Source organism: Bombina bombina, chromosome 1 (genome assembly GCF_027579735.1).
Source record: "Bombina bombina isolate aBomBom1 chromosome 1, aBomBom1.pri, whole genome shotgun sequence".
Classification (NCBI taxonomy): Eukaryota; Metazoa; Chordata; class Amphibia; order Anura; family Bombinatoridae; genus Bombina; species Bombina bombina.
The window spans coordinates 1,012,566,363-1,012,592,263 of NC_069499.1; the positions used below are offsets into that span (position 1 = coordinate 1,012,566,363).

Genomic DNA, 25,901 nt, shown 5'->3' on the forward strand with positions numbered 1-25,901 from the left:
TAATCAATGATTTCTATCTATCCCCTCTCAAAGTTGCTAAATTCTATCCTTCCAAGTCATCTGCTTGTCCTGGTTGCTCTAATAGAGACGCTGATTTGGCGCACATGTTCTGGCTGTGCCCTATAATCAAACAGCTTTGGCAAAAAGTATTATTTTGGTTTAATAAAACATATCGCACCGTGTTTACCCTCTCCTTAGAGGAGATTATCTTTTTAGTACTTAGAGCTAGGGTCAATCCCTGGATAACCTCACTAAATACAGTAAAATTGATAGTCAGATATTATATTTTAAAGAATTGGAAAACTAATTGTGCACCAAGCTTTTCCCTCATTTTGAAGGGGATTCAATCTCAAATTGTGTATGAGTCATTTCATTTGCTCCGTGCATCGGAGAAAAGAATAGGGCGATTTTTGGAAAATTGGCCTGCAACCATTAAATCCTTTTCAACTCCGATACAAAAGCAACTATTTTCTCCATTTTTTTCCTCTATAAGTTTTGCGAGATTAGTTCTTGTGGGTATATTCCCTGGGACCTGGATCAAAAGAGAAATATATTAGTAGCTGACCCGTCTGATGTAGTATACTGCTACTTTCTTGTCATATTGACCGTAGATTGGGCAATGCCCCTGGTAGTAGCAGGGGGGGGAGGGGGGTGGAGAGGAGAACACAAGTTAGGGTTTTTTTTTTTTTGTTGTGTGGTTTTTTGTTTCGTAGTTTAGTGTTTTATTTTACTTAAAAACACTCCAACAATGTTTTTTTCTCCTACTTTATATACCCAAATATGAAAGTGTCTGATTTTTTTTAACTGTTTTACAGGGTAAGACTGTGTCTGTAGTCATCATTATCTTTCATGTTTTCCAAGACTCCCTGTATAGTGACCTGGAAAAAGTAGAATGTTAATTTTGTTTATTTGCTGCACTGTTGGATTATAAATAAAGAATTTAAAAAAAAACTGCAACTTCCTCTGGCTTTCATTTATATATAATATAATCTTCGTATACCTTTTTTGATTTCATGTTTATATCTATAACTAAACAAGTTTCAAAAGAGCACACAATCTTTCAATTGAATCCATTGCTAAATGATTAGAAAAATCTGGTGATTTTTTCTATTATTAGGATAATTATTATTATTATTATTATTATTATTACACTTTAAAATTATACTTTTTAGGGTTATTCAGTTGGAGCATAGCCCAAAAATTTAGCATAGAATACACAATAACTTTGACACAGAAGAAATTTAAAAAGATAATATGAACCAAAGAAACAAAACAAAACAAAACAAAAAAAGCTTTATCTAGCTACATTTATTAATAATGACCTTTTGGTTTCCTTTAATATAACTTTTCCACTCTTGTTTTGTAACCATCCTAAATCTCACCTATATTAAATTAAGATTAAAAATATATATGTATTATTTTCAATGAAATTATGAAACAATTTAATTGGCAAAGAATGTATAAGGGTTAAACAAACTAAAAATGTGTGTATCTCTCTCTCTCTCTCTCTCTCTCTCTCTCTCATATATATATATATATATATATATACACATATATTTTCACTGTATATATATATATCTATACACACACACCTACATAACCTAATACTTCATGTCATGATGTGCATCATACACATTATTATCGGTTTTCCCTTTAAAGGGACATGAAACCTTATTTTGTTCTTTCATGCAATTTGAAATAACTTTTAAATGTATTTTAATTATGTAATTTGTTTTGTTATCTTTATATACTTCGTTGACAAGTATACCTAGGTAGACTCAGAAGATGCTGATTGGTGGATGCAATAATATGTCTCTTGACCTTGGCTTTCAACCATGAGAATAAAGCAAATTAGAAGTAAATTGGAAAGTTGTTTAAAATTGTATAATCTATCCTATCAAAATCCTTAAAAAAATTGTGGGGTATCTTGTCCCTTTAACCAGTAAAATTCCATTTAGTAAATGCTAGCAATACAAGGTTTAAGACAGGGAACCTGTACCTGTGTCAAGTGTTTACAATGCAGTTATCTCCTCCATTTAGCATCGTACAGGCAAGTGCTTAAAGGGACACTGAACCCAAATGTTTTCTTTCATGATTAAGATAGAGCATGCAATTTTAAGCAACTTTCTAATTTTATTCCTATTATCAATTTTTCTTCATTCTCTTGGTATCTTTATTTGAAAGCAAGAATGTAAGTTTAGATGCCGGCCCATTTTTGGTCAACAACCTAGGTTGTTCTTGCTGATTGGTGGATAAATTCACCCACCAATAAACAAGTGCTGTCCAGGGATACTGAACCAAAAATTGGCTGGCTCCTAAGCTTAGATGCCTTCTTATTCAAATAAAGATAGCAAGAGAACGAAGAAAAAATGATAATAGGCGTACATTAGAAAGTTGCTTAAAATTGCATGCTCTGTTCTTGATTTTATTAAAAATTTATACAATCAGCCTCATACGAGTCTAATTGTAAATAATCTACTCTCCCCCCAAATTGTACTGGAAAGAGGAACTCGTCAGGGATGCCCCCTCTCCCCTCTCCTCTTCAACCTCTGTATTGAACCCTTGGCAATTGCGATTAGGCAACAACTTGAAGGTATCAAAATAGGGGATTATGAAATAAAACTGGCTTTATATGCAGACGATATCCTTATATATCTATCAAATAGCAAAGTTAACCTCCCTAAACTTCTACAAATCATAGGCCAATTTGGCTCCTTCTCAGGCTACAAAGTAAACACTGCCAAGTCAGAATTATTTTGGCTTAGGAAAAATAATTCTTCCCCCAGTAATCTCCCTTTTCGTCTAGTTAAAGACTCATTTAAATACTTAGGTATCAATATCCCAAGTGAACCAAAAGATCTATATAAGCTTAATATCTTACCAGTTATCCCAACTTTCAGAGAAAAGCTTAGAAACTGGGAGAGCCTACCACTCTCTATCTCTGGACGGATAGCATTATTCAAAATGGTTCTTTTTCCTAAATTGCTATACGTTTTGCAGAATACAGCAATAGTGCTCCTGGAAAAAGATATACGATTAATAAATAGTATGCTCAGAAGATTTATCTGGCAAAAAGTTAGACCCAGGATCTCCCTAAATAAACTGTCATCTTCAAAAATGTATGCAGGCTTTGCCCTGCCAGATATAAGGCTCTATAACTTGGCTTTCCTAGCTCGAATGATAGCTGATTGGACTTTCTCCAAGGATTATGTGTTAAATAATAATCTTGAAGAGAAAATATGTTACCCATACTTACCAACAGCCTTGCTACACTGTGAACCTAAAGATTACCCAGCGAATATTAGATCACTTAAAATGTTTCTCAACCCCTTGAGGGCCTGGAGAAGAATCGGAAAACTCATAGATATAAACTGGCAGGTATCACAATATCTACCTCTAATAGGTAACCCTAAATTTCAGGCAGGCTTAGATTCATCTGTGATCAAAAACTGGCACACATTAGGATTGGATAAACTTATATACTTTGTGGATCAAGAGAGAAAATGCATTAAATCATTTGATGAACTTAAAAATAATTTTAATCTCTCCAATAAGGAGTTCTTCGCATACCTACAGGTAAGGCATTATATTGCAGACTTGATGCGAATAACTAAATGGCGTTGGGACTTAGGCAGTTTAGAGGACTGGTTTATACTGGTCAAAAACGGGCTGATGTCTATTACCCCATGCTACCACTTATTGGGAGATGGCAAAGGGAAACACCTTCTCGAAAAATTAGCGCAGGTCTGGAATCTAGACTTGGCGCAGGACTACATCGAGAGTCAATTCATAAAAAACTCCATTCGTAGAGTGTCTCAGGCTACAATTTCTGCCACCTGGAGGGAGGCTCATTTAAAACTTATACATAGATATTATTATACCCCTGAAAAAGCATTCAAGCTTAAGAATTCAAACTTTGACAAATGTCCTAAATGCTCTAAGATGGCTGCAGACCTGAAACATATGATTTGGGACTGTCCACTGATTAGACAGTGTTGGTTTAAAATGGAATTCTGGGCAAAGACATCACTTAAAATCTCTCCTCTGGATCTCTCTCTAACCCAGGTTATATTCTGCTTAAATAACCCAAAAGAGTATAGGTCTAATGAGAATTTAATCATCTCTATTATCTTAGCAGTCAGATACTTAATCTTTAAAAAGTGGAAGTCAAGAAATTTACCAACAATATCAGAAATTAAGAACTTTCTTAAAAAACAATGTATTTTAGAGCAGCAAGATACCAATATTGATAAGGAATCTGACATTAAGCTTTTTTTTAAAAAAATGGGCACCACTCATTAAATCACTTACAAAGACAGAAATAGATCAAATAATATTTCCCTTCCAAAACTCAGAGATGGTACTTTTGGGAATATGGTAAAGGAAGATGTAATTTGAATTCTCTCCATCTTTTGTGCAAGGTGTGTGGAGGGGGGGGGGTTCCCCTTTCCCCCCTTTTTTTTTTTTCCTTCAAGTCATTTTTTCATGGTTGCTGTATTGTTGTTTAGGGGAAACAACAAGGGGGGGGGGGGAAAGGGGAAAATATATTTCAACAGGAAAATAAGTATGGATTGTTTATTGTCGATTAAGTTTAGTGGTTTATCTATCTTCTTTCTTTGAAACTATATGAAAATGTATAAACCTGTTGAAATACAATAAAAATTATTTATATAAAAAAAATTGCATGTTCTGTCTGAATCACAAAAGAAAAAAAAATTGGGTTCAGTGTCCCTTTAAGCATCTAATGAGAGAAGGGATCGTCACATCTGAAGTGAACGAAAGGTTAAGCAGCAGTGGCCTTAAAGGGACAGTTCACCCAAAAAATGTCTCCCCTTTAAATTGTTCCCAGTGATCCATTTTACCTGCTGGAGTGTATTAAATTGTTTACAAGTAGCTCCTTTACACCGATTTCAGCATATGAAATAGCTGATTTAGCCTGTGGTATCACAACCTATACTAAAAATGTTGATACTGGAGTATACGCTATTGACAGACTATGTAAACACAGCCCGCAGAAGAAATTACACTCTCAGTGGGTTGCAGGATAGTTTAAGTAATAAAATGTTAATTTTCCATTGTTCTTTCTAAGTATTGAGTTTGCTTTACAAACAGATATAAGATAAGGAAGCAAGAATGTGTGAATAAAAGTGATACCATAATGAGATCTGATATTAGCTGGAAGCTCAACCCATTGTAATAGGCTGTGGTTTAAAAGCACAAAACCAGCTAATTCATATACATAAATAAACCTGAAAATGCAAACTCTCAAACATTTTATACTCTGCAGCTGGTATAACAAGTCATTGAAAATACATTAATTGAAAAACAATTTTACGGTGTACTGTCCCTTTAAGACTGCTGCTTATTAAAGGCACATTTCCAATATACTTATTCACTTGAAATAAAGTGATACAGCATATCTATAAAAAACTGACTAGAATCATATGAGTATCTCTAAGTAAAGAAAAAATGTATTCAGCTCACCAGTGTAAGTGTGCCGTTGTTCTTCAGCTACTCTTTTTACTGTCAACTGCCAATCAGGATCATCAGTGCTGACTTCACATTTAGCTTCACTGTGATCATGTGTCAGGAATGTCCACGGGGAATAGGCTGGAAAAGATAGGTGAAGAGACTGTCAATAAATGTCTAATATGACTGGACAATGAGATCCCTTGGCAGGCTTATGAACATCTATGAATCTAGCTGATTGTGACACACGTATTGAAGTCTGTTCTCCAGATTACACTATGGGGTAGATTTATGAAACGTCGGACAGACATGATCCACTGTAGCATGCTCAGTCAGCATTTATAATCGCACAAGCATTTCTAGTGAAATGCTTGTGCAATGCCGCTCCTGCACATTCGCGGCCAATCGGCCGCTAGCAGGTGGTGCCAATCATCTCAATGGTATCTGATTGGGATGGTTCGGTCCGCCACCTCAGAGGTGGCAGATGAGTTAAGGGTCAGCGGTCTTACGACCGCTGCTTCTTAACTATTGTTTCCAGTGATCTGGAAAATTTGGGGGTAGATTGCAGCATCTGCTGCTTGATAAATCTATCCCTAAGGCTCAGAAAAATCACAAAATGAAATTAAAAAAATAATTGTGCAAATCTTTTCCTGCATAAGTACCCAAAGGTCCAAAATCTGCAACATGTTTTCATATATCATATATTTTATCTAACACCTAATGTACTTCTCTTACATTCAAAGCTATAAATGGTTAAATAACCTGACAAACGCTAAACTTGATAAACTGTATCTAGTTCCTATATACAAAAGCAAAACATATGATATTTATCAAAGTACAAAAACACAGTAACCTATTATAATCTTTAGTCATGTCTTGCAAAGGAGACCTTGCAAATATTGGTTGTAATAAGTGTAAGACTTATTACAGAATTGTTATTCCACGAAGTACACAAATGCACATATATTTACTAGTAATAAATATTCAAATGAAAAATAATTCTGGATGATAATATTCTCAAAAATATTTAGCAATAGATTAGACAAACATTCTAAATAAAACAATGTCAAATATAAAAGAAAAGAGGGATGAACCAATTTCAAACTATAAAATAGATTTACAAATTATAAAATAGATTTACAAACTATAAAATAGATGGTCAGGCAAGTAAAGGCAAAAGAGTATTCTGGCCTAAGCAAACTATACATGTGCCTAGGCTGCAGAGGGATGATTACTAAGGCATGAAGCTTTCCCCTACTATGTGCTCAAAATGTTTTATTGATTAATTTTCTTAGAAATCAATTATGCCTGGTTGTCTAGTGAAGGTTCAAACCTCATCAAATATGATCTAACATTGTTGAGAGGTTTGGAGGCAGATTTACCAGTGCCTAGGGCAGCACACACATAAATACACCACTGGATATATGTATGAAACTACTGATGTACTGTATGTGTGCAGTTTCATAGAACTCAACAATATGGACAATTGACCTTTGCTCAGCAGTGAGCATTTTAGTTAACATTTATGGCACATTCCTATTTATCAGCCCTCTGATACCTTCACATTCCTTCTAAACCATCAGGATGACAGATGTATATTTTGACTGTATATGTTTTCTTACTACCATGTATTCAATTATCAGTGAAATATTTCAACAACTGGATGTGTTTTCTCCTTCGGTATACGGATTCTTGATTCAATGAAGTCAAGTTATACAGTAGAGCTTAAAACATTATCCTGAAGATTTTATTTTGAGATAAAACTTGCTTGAAATCATATTGCTCTGCATGCTGGTGAATACCTGTTGTTGGTGTTCTTTTCTATTTTCATGTATGCTCACAAATTACCTATAAATTGTCTTTCTGACTTCCTTCAGCTGTTTCCACTTATCCCTGGTCACTCTCATCCTCCTAGTGTGACATCTGATAGATGGAAAAGACAAACACAAATAAAGAGATTGAAAAAAAAGTAATTCAAAGGGCTTCAAAATAAATATGAAAATGTTACTTCTAGGAATTTTTGCTGATCCTATTGTATCCAGCTAATGTTTGTAGGTTCTAGATGTAAATAAGAACATTGCAATATAATGCTCTAAACAGTCACCAAATATTGTGCATGATTCCTCTCCGCTCTCCCTCTTTCTCCTCTCTCCCTCTGTCTCATCTATCCCTCTGTCTTATCTCTCCCTCTGTCTTCTCTCCCCCTCTTTCTATTCTCTCTCTCTGCCTCCTCTCTCTCTCACACACACTCTCCATGTCTCCTCTCTCTCTCTCTTTCTCCTCTCTACCTCTGTCTCCTCTCTCTCCCCCTGTCTCATCTCTCCATCTGTCTCGTCTTTCCCTCCTTCTCCTCTCTTCCTCTGTATCCTTTCTCCCTCTCTCTCTCCCTCTTTCTCCCCCCCCCCCTCTCTCTCTCTCTCTCTCTCTCCCCCCCCCCCCTCTCGTCTCAATCTCTTTCTCCTCTCTCCCTCTTTCTCCTCTCTACTTCTCTCTCGCTTTCTCTCTCTCTGTCTCCTCTCTGTCTCTCCTCTCTCTCTCACACACACTCTCTCTGTCTCCTCTCTCTCTCTCTCTCTTTCCCCTCTCTAGCTCTGTCTCCTCTCTCTCCCCCCTTTCTCTCATCTCTCCCTCTGTCTTGTCTCGCCTCTTTCTCCTCTCTACCTCTGTATCATTTATCCCTCTTTCTCCTCTCTCTCTCTCTCTCTCTCTCTCTCTCTCTCTCTCTCTCTGTCTCCTCTCTCTGTCTAGTCTCTCTCTTTCTCCTCTCTCCCTCTTTCTTCTCTCTGCCTCTGTCTTATATCTCCCTCTGTCTCATCTCACTCTTTCTCCTCTCTCCCTCTTTCTCCTCTCTACCTTTCACTCTCTCTCTGTCTCATCTCTCCCTCTGTCTCATCTCTCCCTCTGTCTCATATCTCCCTCTCTCTCCTCTCCCCCTCTTTCTCCTCTCTACCTCTGTCTCCTCTCTCTCACACACTCTCCATGTCTCCTCTCTCTCTCTTTCTCCTCTCTACTTCTATCTCCTCTCCCCCCCCCTTTTTCTCATCTCTCCCTCTGTCCTGTCTCTCCCTCTTTCTCCTCTCTCCCTCTGTATCCTTTCTCCCTCTTTCTCTCCCTCTTTCTCTCTCTCTCTCCCCCCTCTCATCTCAATCTCTTACTCCTCTCACCTTCTTTCTCCTCTCTACCTCTCTCTTGCTTTCTCTCTCTCTGTCTCCTCTCTCTCTCTCTCTCTCTCTCTCTCTCTCTCTCTCTCTCTCTCTCTCTCTCTCTCATTCTTTCTCTCTCTCTCTCTCTCTCTCTCTCTCTTTCTCTCTTTCTACTCTCCCTCTTTATCCTCTCTCCCTCTGTCTCCTCTTTCTCCTCTCTAACTCTTTCTCCTCTCTCTCTCTCTTTCTCCTCTCTCTCTCTTTCCCCTCTCTCCTTCATTCTCCTCTCTCCCTCTGTCTCCTCTCTCTCCTCTCTCTCCTCTCTCCTTCTGTCTCCTCTGTCTCCTCTCTCCCTCTTTCTCCTCTCTCCCTCTTTCTCCTTTCTCCCTCTCTCCCTCCTTTCTCCCTCTCTCCCTCCTTTCTCCCTCTCTCCCTCCTTTCTCCCTCTCTCCCTCTTTCTCCCCTCTCCCTCTGTCTCCTCTTTCCATCTTTTTCCTTTCTCCATCTCTCTCCTCTCTCTCTCCCTCCTTTCTCCCTCTCTCTCTCTTTCTCCCCTCTCCCTCTTTCTCCTCTCTCCCTCTGTATCCTTTCTCCCTCTCTCTCTCCCTCTTTCCCTCTCTCCCCCCTCTCCTCCTCTTACTCCTCTCTCCCTCTTTCTCCTCTCTACCTCTCTCTTGCTTTCTCTCTCTCTGTCTCCTCTGTCTCCTCTCTCTTTCTCTCTCTCTCTCTCTCTCTCTCTCTCTCTCTCTCTCTCTCTCTCTCTCTCTCTCTCTCTCTTTCTACTCTCTAACTCTGTCTCCTCTCTCTCTCTCTTTCTCCTCTCTCTCTCTTTCTCCTCTCTCCTTCATGCTCCTCTCTCCCTCTGTCTCCTCTCTCTCCTCTCTCCTTCTGTCTCCTCTGTCTTCTCTCTCCCTCTTTCTCCTCTCTCCCTCTTTCTCCTTTCTCCCTCTCTCACCTCTCTCCCTCCTTTCTCCCTCTCTCCCTCTTTCTCCCCTCTCCCTCTTTCTCCTCTCTCCCTCTGTCTCCTCTCTCTCCTCTCTCCCTCTGTCTCCTCTGTCTCCTCTTTCCCTCTTTCTCCTTTCTCCATCTCTCTCCTCTCTCTCTCCCTCCTTTCTCCCTCTCTCTCTCTTTCTCCCCTCTCCCTCTTTCTCCTCTCTACCTCTGTATGCTTTCTCCCTCTCTCTCTCCCTCTATCCCTCTCTCTCTCCTCCCTCTCCTCCTCTTACTTCTCTCTCCCTCTTTCTCCTCTCTACCTCTCTCTTGCTTTCTCGCTCTCTGTCTCCTCTGTCTCCTCTCTCTCTTTCTCTCTCTCTCTCTCTCTCTCTCTCTCTCTTTCTCTCTCACTGTCTCCTCTCTCTCTGTGTCTCTCCTCTCTCTCTATCTGTCTGTCTCCTCTCTCTCTGTCTAATCTTTCTCTCTTTCTCCTCTCTCTCCCTCTGTCCTTTTTCAATCTGTACCCTTTCTCTCGCTCTCTCTATCTCTCTTTCTTCTCTTTCTCCTCTCTCTCTCTCTCTACCTCTCTCTCTCTCTTTCTCTCTTTCTCTCTCTCACTGTCTCCCCTCTCTCTCTGTGTCTCTCCTCTCTCTGTCTCCTCTCTCCCTCTTTCTCCTCTCTACCTCTTTCTCCTCTCTTTCTCTCTCTCTCTCTCTTTCTCTGTGTCTCCTCTCTCTTTCTTTCTCCTCTCTCCCTCTTTCTCCTCTTTCTCTCTCTCTCCCCCTCCCTTTGTCTCATCTTTCCCTCTGTCTCGTCTCTCCCTCTTTCTCCTCTCTCCTTGTTTCTCTTCTCTCCCTCTGTCACCTTACTCCCTCTCTCTCTTCTCTCTCTCTTCCTCCTCTCTCCCTCTGTCTCCTCTCTCTCTCCTCTCTCCCTCTGTCTCCTCTGTCTCCTCTCTCCCTCTTTCTCCTCTCTCCCTCTTTCTCCTTTCTCTCTCTCTCTCCTCTCTCCCTCCTTTCTCCCTCTCTCCTTCTTTCTCCCCTCTCCCTCTATCTCCTCTCTACCTCTCTCTCTCTTTCTCTCTCACTGTCTCCTCTCTCTCTGTGTCTCTCCTCTCTCTCTCTCTGTCTCTCTCCTCTCTCTCTCTGTCTCCTCTTTCTAATCTCTCTCCCTCTGTCTCCTCTTTGTCCTTTTTCCCTCTGTACCCTTTCTCTCGCTCACTCTATCTCTCTCTCTTTCTCCTCTTTCTCCTCTCTCTCTCTCTCTCTCTCTCTCTCTCTCTCTCTCTACCTCTCTCTCTCTCTCTCTCTCTCTCTCTCTTTCTCTCTCTCACTGTCTCCTCTCTCTCTGTGTCTCTCCTCTCTCTTTCTCCTCTCTCCCTCTTTCTCCTCTCTACCTCTTTCTCCTCTCTCTCTCTCTCTCTCTCTCTCTCTCTCTCTTTCTATGTGTCTCCTCTCTCTTTCTTTCTCCTCTCTCCCTCTTTCTCCTCTTTCTCTCTCTCTCCCCCTCTCTTTGTCTCATCTTTCCCTCTGTCTCGTCTCTCCCTCTTTCTCCTCTCTCCCTGTTTCTCTTCTCTCCCTCTGTCTCCTTACTCCCTCTCTCTCTTCTCTCTCCTCTCTCTCTCTTTCTCCTCTCTCCCTCTGTCTCCTCTCTCTCCTCTCTCCCTCTGTCTCCACTGTCTCCTCTCTCCCTCTTTCTCCTCTCTCCCTCTTTCTCCTTTCTCCCTCTCTCTCCTCTCTCCCTCCTTTCTCCCTCTCTCCTTCTTTCTCCCCTCTCCCTCTATCTCCTCTCTACCTCTCTCTCTCTCTCTCTTTCTCTCTCACTGTCTCCTCTCTCTCTGTGTCTCTCCCCTCTCTCTCTCTGTCTGTCTCCTCTCTCTCTCTCTGTCTCCTCTTTCTCTCTTTCTCATCTCTCTCCCTCTGTCTCCTCTTTGTCCTTTTTCCCTCTGTACCCTTTCTCTCGCTCTCTCTATCTCTCTCTTTCTCCTCTCTCTCTCTTTCTCTCTCTACCTCTCTCTCTCTCTCTCTCTCTCTCTCACTGTCTCCTCTCTCTCTGTGTCTCTCCTCTCTCTTTCTCCTCTCTCCCTCTTTATCATCTCTCTCTCTGTCTCCTCTCTCCGTCTTTCTCCTCTCTACCTCTTTCTCCTCTCTCTCTCTCTCTCTCTCTCTCTCTCTCTCTCTCTCTCTCTCTCTCTCTCTCTTTCTCTGTGTCTCGTCTCTCTTTCTTTCTCCTCTCTCCCTCTTTCTCCTATTTCTCTCTCTCTCCCCTTCCCTTTGTCTTATCTTTCCCTCTGTCTCGTCTCTCCCTCTTTCTCCTCTATCCATCTTTCTCCTCTGTACCTTTCTCTCTCTCTCTCTCTCTCTCTCTGTCTCCTCTCTCTCTCTGTCTCCTCTTTCTCCTCTCTCTCCCTCTGTCTCCTCTTCGTCCTTTTTCCCTCTGTCCCCTTTCTCTCGCTCTCTCTATCTCTCTCTCTTTCTCCTCTTTCTCTCTCTCTCTATCTCTCTCTCCACACTACATTTTATTATATAACTGCTCCCTTACCATCTGTACCAAAGGTAACAATCATTCTAGAAACTCTCTCTCTGTCTCCTCTCTGTCTCTCCTCTCTCTCTCACACACTCTCTCTGTCTCCTCTCTCTCTCTCTCCTCTCTAGCTCTGTCTCCTCTCTCTCCCCCCTTTCTCTCCTCTCTCCCTCTGTCTCCTCTGTCTCCTCTCTCCCTCTTTCTCCTCTCTCCCTCTTTCTCCTCTCTCCCTCTTTCTCCTTTCTCCCTCTCTCTCCTCTCTCCCTCCTTTCTCCCTCTCTCCTTCTTTCTCCCCTCTCCCTCTATCTCCTCTCTACCTCTCTCTCTCTCTTTCTCTCTCACTGTCTCCTCTCTCTCTGTGTCTCTCTCCCCTCTCTCTCTCTGTCTGTCTCCTCTCTCTCTCTCTGTCTCCTCTTTCTCTCTTTCTCATCTCTCTCCCTCTGTCTCCTCTTTGTCCTTTTTCCCTCTGTACCCTTTCTCTCGCTCTCTCTATCTCTCTCTCTTTCTCCTCTCTCTCTCTTTCTCTCTCTACCTCCCTCTCTCTCTCTCTCTCTCTCTCTCTCTCACTGTCTCCTCTCTCTCTGTGTCTCTCCTCTCTCTTTCTCCTCTCTCCCTCTTTCTCCTCTCTCCCTCTTTATCTTCTCTCTCTCTGTCTCCTCTCTCCCTCTTTCTCCTCTCTACCTCTTTCTCCTCTCTCTCTCTCTCTCTCTCTCTCTCTCTCTCTCTCTCTCTCTCTTTCTCTGTGTCTCGTCTCTCTTTCTTTCTCCTCTCTCCCTCTTTCTCCTATTTCTCTCTCTCTCCCCTTCCCTTTGTCTTATCTTTCCCTCTGTCTCGTCTCTCCCTCTTTCTCCTCTATCCATCTTTCTCCTCTCTACCTTTCTCTCTCTCTCTCTCTCTCTCTCTCTCTCTCTCTCTCTCTCTCTCTCTCTCTCTCTCTCCTCTCTCTCTCTGTCTCCTCTTTCTCCTCTCTCTCCCTCTGTCTACTCTTCGTCCTTTTTCCCTCTGTCCCCTTTCTCTCGCTCGCTCTATCTCTCTCTCTTTCTCCTCTTTCTCTCTCTCTCTATCTCTCTCTCTCTCCACACTACATTTTATTATATAACTGCTCCCTTACCATCTGTACCAAAGGTAACAATCATTCTAGAAACTCTCTCTCTGTCTCCTCTCTGTCTCTCCTCTCTCTCTCTCTCACACACTCTCTCTGTCTCCTCTCTCTCTCTCTCCTCTCTAGCTCTGTCTCCTCTCTCTCCCCCCTTTCTCTCATCTCTCCCTCTGTCTTGTCTCGCCTCTTTCTCCTCTCTACCTCTGTATAATTTATCCCTCTTTCTCCTATCTCTCTCTCTCTCTCTCCTCTCTCTGTCTAGTCTCTCTCTTTCTCCTCTCTCCCTCTTTCTTCTCTCTGCCTCTGTCTTATATCTCCCTCTGTCTCATCTCACTCTTTCTCCTCTCTCCCTCTTTCTCCTCTCTACCTTTCACTCTCTCCTCTCTCTGTCTACTCTATCTCTTTCTCATCTCTCCCTCTTTCTCCTCTCTATCTCTGTCTCATCTCTCCCTCTGTTTAATCTCTCCCTCTGTCTTATATCTCCCTCTCTCTCCTCTCCCCCCCTTTTTCTCATCTCTCCCTCTGTCTTGTCTCTCCCTCTTTCTCCTCTCTCCCTCTGTATCCTTTCTCCCTCTTTCTCTCCCTCTTTCTCTCTCTCTCATCTCAATCTCTTACTCCTCTCTCCATCTTTCTCCTCTCTAGCTCTCTCTTGCTTTCTCTCTCTCTGTCTCCTCTCTCTCTCTCTCTCTCTCTCTCTCTCTCTCTCTCTTTCTTTCTATCTCTCTCTTTCTCTCTTTCTACTCTCACTCTTTATCCTCTCTCCTCTGTCTCCTCTTTCTCCTCTCTAACTCTGTCTCCTCTCTCTCTCTCTTTCTCCTCTCTCTCTCTTTCTCCTCTCTCCTTCTTTCTCCTCTCTCCCTCTGTCTCCTCTCTCTCCTCTCTCCTTCTGTCTCCTCTGTCTCCTCTCTCCATCTTTCTCCTCTCTCCCTCTTTCTCCTTTCTCCCTCTCTCACCTCTCTCCCTCCTTTATCCCTCTCTCCCTCTTTCTCCCCTCTCCCTCTTTCTCCTCTCTCCCTCTGTCTCCTCTCTCTCCTCTCTCCCTCTGTCTCCTCTGTCTCCTCTCTCCCTCTTTCTCCTCTCTCCCTCTTCCTCCTTTCTCCATCTCTCTCCTCTCTCTCTCCCTCCTTTCTCCCTCTCTCTTTCTCCCCTCTCCCTCTTTCTCCTCTCTCCCTCTGTATCCTTTCTCCCTCTCTCTCTCCCTCTTTCCCTCTCTCTCTCCCTCCTCTCCTCCTCTTACTCCTCTCTCCCTCTTTCTCCTCTCTACCTCTCTCTTGCTTTCTCTCTCTCTGTCTCCTCTCTCTCTCTCTCTCTCTCTCTCTCTCTTTCTACTCTCCCTCTTTATCCTCTCTCCCTCTGTCTCCTCTTTCTCCTCTCTAACTCTGTCTCTCCTCTCTCTCTCTTTCTCCTGTCTCCCTCTGTCTCCTCTCTCTCTCCTCTCTCCCTATGTCTCCTCTGTCTCCTCTCTCCCTCTTTCTCCTCTCCCCCTCTTTCTCCTTTCTCCCTCTCTCTCCTCTCTCCCTCCTTTCTCCCTCTCTCCCTCTTTCTCCCCTCTCCCTCTATCTCCTCTCTACCTCTCTCTCTCTCTCTCTCTCTCTCTCACTGTCTCCTCTCTCTCTGTGTCTCTCCTCTCTCTTTCTCCTCTTTCCCTCTTTCTCCTCTCTTCCTCTTTATCTTCTCTCTCTCTGTCTCCTCTCTCCCTCTTTCTCCTCTCTTTTTCTCTCTCTCTTTCTCTCTCTTTCTCTGTGTCTCCTCTCTCTTTTTTTCTCCTCTCTCCCTCTTTCTCCTCTTTCTCTCTCTCTCCCCCTCCCTTTGTCTCATCTTTCCCTCTGTCTCGTCTCTCCCTCTTTCTCCTCTCTCCCTCTTCTCTCCCTCTGTCTCCTTTCTCCCTCTCTCTCTTCTCTCTCCCTCTTTCTCCTCTTTCTCTCTCTCACTCTCTCTTCCCCCCCTCTGTCTCATCTCACCCTCTTTCTCCTCTATCCATCTTTCTCCTCTCTACCTTTCTCTCTCTCTCTTTCTCTCTCTCTCTCTCTCTCTCTCTCTCTCTCTCTCTCTCTCTGCTCTTTCTCTCTTTCTCCTCTCTCTCCCTCTGTCTCCTCTTTGTCCTTTTTCCCTCTGTCCCCTTTCTCTCTCTCTCTCTCTCTCTCTCTCTCTCTCTCTCTCTCTCTCTCTCTCCACACTACATTGTATTATATAACTGCTCCCTTACCATCTGTACCAAAGGTAACAATCATTCTAGAAACTATTCACATATTAGTGTTTCCTCACACTTCCTCAGAATCTGTCACATCCAAATGCAGAGGAAGCTGTGATGAAGGATGGGTATGGAGATATTTGCTCAGTGATTATAGATGATGAGTCAAATCTTTTTCTTCTTCAAACATTTCATATCAATAACATTCAAAAAGATTTAATTGTCAGTTGTTTTCTGGCCCAGTTGTTTTTCTTGTATAAACTTTTGACTTTGAAAACAAAAAACATTTTATTACGAATAATACAATTTATGATAAACAGTTTTATGAACTCCTGCAGGTTAGTATAAAAGTCGAATGTATAGAATAATAGTGTATAAAAAAGGTATAAATCTTCTGTTACTCATTGATTAGATGATATTTTATATTCTACGGGACTCCGGACTAATTTTACATTCCACGTCACTGTTTCTGATATTTCTTTTCTGTAGATACTGACAAATAACAACACTGACAAATGTAATGCATCCTATTTCAAATTATTTTATTTTCAGGTGCAGTCACTTTATTGATTTTGATACAGAAACTACATCACATTGGAATGGTTCAGTAACATTTAGTCACATATTTTACTTTTTCACTCAGCAAAGAATATTTCTAATGACTGGCTTTCACATGACATCTGCTAACCAGATTAAACTAAATCATTTCTACTGTAAACATTCACAGTACAGAGGTGAAAATTAAAAACCATTTAGGAATAAAAAACACAATTATCACTATCTTCTAACTTCTTTAACTTATATATATATATATATATATATATATATATATATATATATATATATATATATATATATATATATATATTAATATACGTATGTCCCTTATTGGCTCTATTGTAGATTAGCAGATAAGGAACAGTAAAACAATGGCTATTTTGTTAACATAATAATTATGGCTTGCTTTGCCGATTCCAGTAATAATTCCTGATTAGCTCCTCCAAATAAGGCAAGTAATGTATGGAGTTTGAGTGCCTCTCCAATATGTGAGTACCCTGCACAGGTTGTAAATTAACCATTGTTACCTTACAGATTCACACAGTCGTGTGTGTGTTTGTTTGCACCTAGCTCCTGGGTCTTATTTTTCTGGATTGACCATCTACTGCTTGTCAAGACATACAGATTCTTACTTCTGGACCCTGGAGTGCCTTGCACAGCTAGCTGGTCTGCTGAAAAAAACAGCCTGCACCTACAGGCACATCTGAGTGCCTTTCTATATTGTGAGTACCCTGCACTTGCTCTATCTTTGTTACTGGGTGTTACAGATTCACACATACGGCGCCTCTTTCCTTGTGTTTCATTTATAAATACTACTTCCACAAATTATCGTCCAAACCCCACTCTTGTACTCAACATCACAGATGTGGCTCACTTGGGTGCTGACCCACAAAGCTATTCAACTCCAAAATGGTCGCCACTAAACCACAGCTTCCGAGGGAACCCTCGTCTATAAGGGACACCTTCTCTTATTGTGACCCCTTACTCAAAGGAAAATCTACCTTAATCGTACTTCAATCCTGATTCCAACTTTATTTAAATGTTTCTTCATTCTTTTCAATAAAAAAAATAATTTAAATGTATTGATTTTGAAAACATCACTGAGGGATAAGGGCAAACTGAATGTTAGAACTGACTGCTTATTCTAATATGATTGTTTGGAAAAAGGTTACAACCTGGGGTTGAACCAAGAACCTTAACATCAGAAGTCATGTGTAATGCTACCTGAATTGGTCATTATTTTGAAGTGTTATATTTGTTTTTTGTAGTTTGACCAGTTAAAAGGGTTTTAACTGTATTTTAAGCCATGGTGCTGACAATGGAAATCAGACATGAGAGCCAATAAGCCAAAGGCAACCTTCAAGTTTCTCAAATTTAAGTCTATTTTTTGTTTATTCAGACATTACATATTTGCTCTACCAAAAAATCAGGTGGAATATGTTTACAAGCATTCTCTACATGCAAATGATCTTCCCTGCATATGTGTTTATGGTTAGAACACAGTCCACTCTTCTTAAAATGTTCATGTAATAAGTATGAAATGTATAAATCTATAGGGGGATATTTATCAAAGCATCAACTGAAAATGCGCTTGAATCCTGCGTCGTATTTGTCTTGAGATTGATCCACCATAGTTAACAAAGCATCTTGTGTATTATACTTTGAAAGTATGTATATGTGAAATTTGTATTAAAGATAAACATTGATACTGATATTAGGACACACAGTGTAATATTTTAGACAATGATTTTAAAATTCAAATTAATGTTTGATTCAATATAATCTTAAAGGGACACTGTACCCAAAAATGTTCTTTCGTGATTCAGATTGAGCATGAAATTTTAAGCAACTTTCTAATTTACTCCTATTTTCAAATTTTCTTCATTCTCTTGGTATCTTTATTTGAAATGCAAGAATGTAAGTTTAGATGCCGGCCCATTTTTGGTGAACAACCTGGGTTGTCCTTGCTGATTGGTGGATAAATTCATCCACCAATAAAAAAGTGCTGTCCAGAGTACTGAAACCAAAAAAAGCTTAGATGCCTTCTTTTTCAAATAATGATAGCAAGAGAACAAAGAAAAATTGATAATAGGAGTAAATTAGAAAGTTGCTTAAATTGCATGCTCTTTCTGAATTACAAAAGAAAGAAATTGGGTTCAGTGTCCCTTTAAGCTAATAGCTCAAAGGGATAACTCACCTAACATTAAACTGTCACGACTAAGATACAGCAGAAATTAAAATAACCTCTTTACTGTTTAATGCTATTTTCAGTGTATTTCCTCCTTTTAAATATCTTTTTCAATAAGAAATGTCATTTTATATGCCAGCCCATTTTATAACACCTGTGTAGTGGTGGTTTTTAAAACTAGATTGCAATCAGGATGGGTTACACAGGTACAGAGAGAAAACTGGCCCAGCTCTTAAAATATCCATTGATTGCAAATAAATACATATGATACCCTGATTACATGCTATATTCACAATTATTCATGCTCAGAATAATAATACATTTACACTATATACAGTACATATAGTGGTATAAATAAACACAGATATATGACAGACAACATTGCTTAGAAAAAAAAGGGAACTTAGGGACATGTAAATATGTTTGCAAAAGATTTCTGACATAACACACACACATACATATATATATATATATATATATATATATATATATATATATATAAAAAAATATATATACACACAAGTATGTGCAAAGATATATGTACAAATTCTAGCATTAATAATAATTTATAAAAAAAAACCATGAGATAAAAGCATACCATCATTACCCCAACGCCCAACCTCACATGCCCAATGTCTCGGGGTCACACTGGACTCAGATCTTTCTTTCACTCCTCACATTCAGTCCTTGGCTAAAGCCTGCCGCTTCCTCCTTAAAGCAAAAACCAATAAGTGGAAAACAGCACACCTGAATCTTTCTCTTATGGGGCACGGAGCAGCAGACTTGCCAGGTCCACAGCACAATCACAAACTTCAAAAAACTCCAGCCACCATCTCAATTTAAAAGACCTTTATTTTCTTGTCCTGGGTCCAAACATACAACGTTTCAAGCCAATGTGGCTCTTAGTCATGTACATGACTAAGAGCTTCCTCCTTAAAAACATCGCTAAAATTTGACATTTTCTTTCACAAGACACAACAAAGATTTTAATCCACTGTTTAATCCTTTCCCGCCTCGACTACTGCAACTCTATCCTCTCTAGTCTCCCTAGCTGCTGCCAAGCTCCTTTACAATTCATAATCAACGCCTCTGCCAGGCTCATCTTCCTTGCACGTCGCTCTTCATCTGGCGCACCTCTCTGCCTATCTCTTCACTTACTTCCTCTTGCCTCCAGGATTAAACATAAAATTCTCACTCTGACACACAAAGCCCTCATTGCACTGCTCCCCCCTACATCTCAGACCTTGTTTCCAGATACTCTCCCTCCCGTCCCCTTCGCTCCGCTCATGATCTCCTACTCTCCTCCTCTCTTGTTACCTCCTCACATTCCCGTCTTCAAGATTTCTCCAGATTGGCTCCCATCTTATGGAACTCTCTGCCTCGCTCCACAAGAATCTCCCCTAGTTTTAAAAGCTTCAAGTGCTCCCTGAAGACTCTACTATTCAGGGATGCTTACAACCTACACTAACCTTCCTATCTCCACTGCTATCCCCTTAAACCCCATAGCATGTAAGCCTATGAGCCCAGCTGTTTGTAGTTCACCTTCATAAGAGCCGAATACAACATTGCAACTCTCAGCAGGACCCTCTCTCCCCATTTGATCCCTGTAATCGTTTTTATATGAAAAAACAAAATTCACCCAGACCGGCTCCAATGTAGGTAGATGAAAGCGAAACTTTATTTAAAAAATCCATAAAACAACACACAGACCACTGGCAAGGAAAACCCGCCATATTAAAATTCAAAAGTGCTACAACCTCGGCCCTGCTGACGTCACAGGGCCGAGGTTGTAGCACTTTTGAATTTTAATATGGCGGGTTTTCCTTGCCAGTGGTCTGTGTGTTGTTTTATGGATTTTTGAAATAAAGTTTCGGTTTTATCTACCTACATTGGAGCCGGTCTGGGTGAATTTTGTTTTTTCATAACCCCGTTCAGCAAGGATACCCATATGACATACAAAGCAGAGTGGATTAAGAGTCGGCAAAGGATCCACAGTGAGACTGTTTGGAGGAGCAGCAATCTGTGAACCGGTCAGGTGAGACGTTGAGTGACGGCTCAGTGGGGAGCGGTTTATAAATTAGATATACTAAGATTTTCTTGTGATCGTTTGTTTACAATACTGCAGAAACTGCGATTGCCAATGTTGTTTATACAAGGGACTGTTTGAAAGTACTGTACCCATTTGGAATTTCAAATATACATGGCTATGGTATACCACAACGACACACACCGCTCTTTGTCTCATATGCTACAGGTATGCTAAGCGATAGCTTTGTTCTTTTTACTGCTTATCGTTTTTATATACCACCTATGTTCATATCGCTGCAGAACCTGTTGGCGCTCTACAAATAACTGATAATAATAATAATGATAATAATAATATCATGACTTCTAGAAATACAAATACACATTAATTTATGTGAAAGTATCATATAACAAATAAATATAACAATAACTTTCTATGAGATATTGTTTGTTGAGGTATAACTGTAACTATTTCTTGGACATTAACGGATGAAAAATAAAAAAAATTGCTTTAGAGAAATGTGCTTGTTCATGGACAGTAATGAAATGCTATAAAGTTAGGAAAAACCCAAATAACCACAACATCGATGACTGTTAGTTAACAACAGTCCGATGCTTATCCCACCGTACTTGACGAGCGTGTTTTTGACATTTTTTTTTATAAATAAGGGCATCGTATGTGAATCCGCATCAGCGATGTCTGGCAAGCGTATTGACGCCAGAAAATGCACTGAGATTGACGCTTTGATAAATATGCCTCATAGCATTAAACCAAAAATTATAATCATAATTAAAATTCTACATAAAAAAATCAATGCAGCTAATAGAAGAATACTGTTAGGTAAAGGCGGGACACCATAAGCTTTTGTTTTTACAGACTCTGAACATGCCCAGGGTGAATGTCAAAGGGCCAGACTCAAGTCTGTCATTTCCAGTCTCAGAATATTTTCACTGGCTCTTATGCATAGGTATGGCAGCCACTTGTACCTAAGGGCATTGCTGTACTCACTGCATTTTTTCTTTTATTTTATTTTTTATATAGAGAAACTCAATTTACTTTTTATGCATCCACAACTATAGATTCACAGTATTTGTTTTATCAATATATATGAAAGCATGTAAACTGTATATTACATAAATGCTATTCAAAACAGCAATTTACTATGTGAACTCTTCACTATAAAAAAACTTTCAAGACTTATCAAGCAAAGTCCATATTATTTATGTTATATAGATAATACATATACAAATAGTATAATTCAGATCACAAGTTCTGATTCTGTATAAAATAATGCTAATGTTTTCACACATAGCATGTGAGACCAAGCACTGATAAGTCCGCAATAATATTTTGAAGCCTGAAGGACCTGGTGAAAATAAAACTTGCCTGAGGTTACAAGATCTAACTTGAGACAAAAGCAGTATTCTCATATGTTAAACACCCTCTCACACCCCTCCTTCTCAGACAAGTCCTTACTTACCTGAATGAGGTCTGATAACATGGTACTGTCTGTAGCAGTTAGCAATAAATCAACATTCATTTTCTTGGGAAAAAATTGTGTTTTCTAATTCCCATCTTACTGAGTCTATAATAATATTGTTCCTTTAAAGCATTTTTTTATTTGTATTTAAATTAGCTGGATAGTTTTATAAAATGAACTGGTTCTCATTTGAAATACAAAACACATTTAGAAATGTTCTGGGTTAAACAGACTGTGAGAAATGTTATATTTTGCTTTGCACCTAAGAATCTGTAGACCTTAAAGTTACAAATAATTCATTTTTATGTTTGCATCAACAATTAATTACTGTACTTTTGTTAGCAACATTTGCATGTTTTGCAGTCCAGGTGCACACATTGAAAAGTGTCCTTTATTGTGGTCCCTTTGTTTAAAGGGATATTAAACAGTATGAGATTGTAATATGAATGCTTAATTATGTGCAGTTAAAATATTTGCAATATACTTTCACTATTTATTTGGTCCCCTTTTCCTCTAATTTATCTCCAATCTTCTAAATTCCACTGAGCTTCTATTAAATAATAGGCATGTTTTAACTTAAATTTCCCCTCATCTATTTTTCCTGCTGAGGACAATTGGGGATAAATATCCCTTCACTATGTAGTGCAGACTACTCCTCTCTACTAGTATATTTACATATGTATACTTGTACTGTACCCCTGTACGGTACTGTGCAAGATGATGGTGCTTTATTACAGCGCAGGCCTGCCCTTTGGGCAGGGTGAGAGGGGCAGACACCCAGGGCCCTGCAATGTCAGGGGTGAGGTTATGAGAAGGTACAATGTACATCCTCTATTTAGTTTATGAAGAATAGTGGTATCAGGAGATATGATCTATAGTGTTATTCTTTGTATAGGATACACTGAATGATAGTACAATGTGCTGGGCATACAGGGGAAGGGGAACAAGGGTGTTGTGTTGATGTGTCTCACAAATTTGTCTTGCCCTGGGCTTCACTAATGTTAAAGGGACAGTCAACACCAGAATTTTTGTTGTTTTAAAAGATAGATAATCCCTTAAAGGGAAAGTCAAGCCAAAAAAAACTTTCATGATTTAAAAAGGGCATGTCATTTTAATCAACTTCTCAATTTACTTTTATCACTAATTTTGCTTTGTTCTCTTGGTATTCTTAGTTGAAAGCTAAAGCGAGGAGGTTCATACGCTAATTTCTTAGACCTTGAAGACTGTGTCTAATCTGAATGCATTTTCACCACTAAAGGGCATTAGTTCATGTGTTTCGGTGTTTCATATAGATAACATTGAGCTCATGCACGTGAAGTGAGTTAGGAGTGAGCACTGATTGGCTAAAATGCAAGTCTGTCAAAAGAACTGAAATAAGGGAGCAGTCAGCAGAATCTTAGATACAAGCTAATTGCAGAGGTAAAATGTGTATTATTATAACTGTGTTGGTTATGCAAACTGGGGAATGGGTAATAAAGTGATTTTCTTTTTAAACAACAAAAATTCTGGTGTTGACTGTCCCTTTAATTAAACATTCCCCAGTTTTGCATAACCAACACAGTTATAATAATACATGTTTTCCCTCTGTAATTACCTTGTATCTAAGTCTCTGCAGACTGCCCCCTTATTTCAGTTCTTTTGACAGACTTGCATTTTAGCCAATCAGTGCTCACTCCTTGGTAAATTCACATGCATGAGCTCAATGTTATCTATATGAAACACATGAACTAACGCCCTCTAGTGGTGAAAAACTGTCAAATGCAGAGGCGGCCTTCAAGGTCTAAAAAGTTAGCATATGAACCTCTTAGGTTTAGCTTTCAACTAAGAATACCAAGAGAACAAAGCAAAATTGGTGATAAAAGAAAATTGGAAAATTGTTTAAAATTATATGCCCTATTTGAATCATGAAAGTTTATTTGGACTTGACTGTCCCTTTAAGGGTGGATCTGTAACAATGAATGTGTAAAAGTGGTTTAACTCACTCTCAAATGATTCCAGATCACATACCTGTTTATAATTTAGACCCCTGTAGATCTTTATATTTGTGGTAATTAAGTGAACTTAAAGGGACATAATACTCATATTCTAAATCACTTGAAACTGATGCAGTATAACTGTAAAAAACTGACAGGAAAATATCACCTGAGCATCTCTATATAAAAAATGAAGATATTTTACCTCACAATCTCCTCAGCTCAGCAGAGTAAGTTCTGTGTAAAAAGTTATACTCACCTGCTGTTTAGCTGCAGGTAAAAAAAATAAAAAATAAAAAATGAAGAAATGAACAGCAGTCAATCAGCATCAACAGTGCTGAGGTCATGAACTCTTTTACTGTGATCTCATGAGATTTCACTTAACTCTCATGAGATTTCATTGTAAACTTCTTGAAGCTGAATAGGGAAATAAGATGAGAGTGCCCGTAAGCTCGCTCCTTCCGCTGTCCTGGGACAGACATACTAATTTGCTGCTTAGAAGTCCTTTACAATGGGATGTGGCTACTGAGAAACTTTTGAGGTAAAATATCTTTCTTTTTTACATAGAGATGTTCAGGTGATATTTTCTAGTCAGCTTTTTACAGCTATGCTGCATCACTTTCAAGTGCTTCAACATTTGGGTATTATGGCCCTTTAATATTATAGTTCCCTTCCTACATGCAAGAACTCCTGTTGCATCTGAGGTATATGTACAAACTGCTGAGTGCTAGCTGAAGCTAAATCATTCCAGAGGGTTACAAAGCCCTCTTTGATAGGCCTCCCATAATGATCCTCACAGGTGTTGTGTAAGAAAGTGCTCCTTTTATTAGTTCAGGTTGCAGGTCTGTCTATCTATCTATCTATCTATCTATCTATCTATCTATCTATCTATCTATCTCAGTGCCGGATTAGCCCACCAGGATACCAAAACTTTTCCTATCGGGGTTTGGGCCATATCTTGGTCAGGGAGTTTACAGAGCAAACCTTGTGCGCATGCGTTGCACATTTCTTCAAGGCTGCTCTGCTCCTGACGAGGGTGTGGGGCCTGTGGCAGCAAAAAATGGGTCCTAGGCAATGTAGAGGGGGTGAATGCAGGGTCATTCTTCCAACTTTTCCAGGGCCAGTCTGATTTCCCAGTCTAGCCCTGATCTATCTATCTATCTATCTGTCTGTCTGCCTGTCTGCCTGTCTGTCTGTCTGTCTGTCTGTCTGTCTGTCTGTCTGTCTGTCTGTCTATCTATCTATCTATCTATCTAGCTATCAATCATCCAGATAAGGAACAAAATTACACTACTGGGAGGTAGATGAAAACATCTAGCTAGCCAATCACAAGAGACAAATGTGTGCCGGCACCAATTAGAAGCTAGCTCCCCACTAGTGTAGGATATGTGCATATTCTTTTTCAACAAGGGATACCGAGAGAACAAAGCACATTTGAAAATAGAAGTGAATTTAAAAGTGTCTTACAATTACATGCTCTATCAGAATCATGCAAATTTAATTTTGACTTTCCTATCCCTTTAAATATAATCAATAGGCCATAATTTAGAAATAAATTATACCTAAAAAAGAAAATTAAAAACAAAAACACAAATCAAATGTTTCATAGCTGCAAATAAAAAAACAAACAAAGACTTAATAGCTGTGTAGAATAATGAGTGTTAATCTACCTGAGGTTTTTAAGAGAATCTAAAATTATTATTTTTTTATCATTAAAGGGACAGTGCACTCAAAAATGTGTTCCCCTTTTACTTAATGTGTTCACATTAATCCATTTTACCAGCTGGAGTGTATTAAAGGTATATTAAACAGTGCGCCTTTGATAGAAAAAAAAAACAAATATGCTAAATTAAGGTGAAAAGAAAAAGAAAAGAATTGTGTAAAAATCAGCAAATAACTTACTTGTTTTCTTGCAAATTAGCACTTAGAAATTCTCAGTGTAGCCTCTGCCCCCAGTGTGATAAGAGCAAAGGATTTTACAAAACCTGCGTTTTTATGCTGTCAGTTCTGGGCACGAGCAAATCTGACTCCCTGTTATCCAGTCTATTCACTAGCCTACAAGGGCTGTGACAGGAAGCACAGATGTAGTGTAAAAAAATAAAATAAAATGTAAAATCAATTTAAATAGAAGACTAATACATATTGCAATGATTTCTATGAAGTATAAGCTACTGCTTAGTGCTTTTTTATTACAACAATGAAACAGACTGTTTTAAATCCTGTTAAATTACTTACATATAGCTAATTTACCTTTATTTTTGTCATTTGGAATAGACTTTTGAAACTACCACCTATTTAGCAAATTTCAGTACTGCAGT

At 39.6% G+C, this 25,901-nt stretch overlaps 1 long non-coding RNA gene across 1 annotated transcript; it reads right to left on the reverse strand.

Moving 5' to 3' along the window:
• Positions 1-266: 266 nt before the first annotated feature.
• On the reverse strand, positions 267-25,527 carry LOC128640765 (uncharacterized). The gene is made up of 4 exons (XR_008399390.1): positions 25,486-25,527; positions 7,318-7,392; positions 5,485-5,610; positions 267-532 (listed from the first exon to the last, which is right to left on the reverse strand). It is a non-coding gene; the product is annotated as an uncharacterized LOC128640765 (long non-coding RNA).
• Positions 25,528-25,901: the final 374 nt, after the last annotated feature.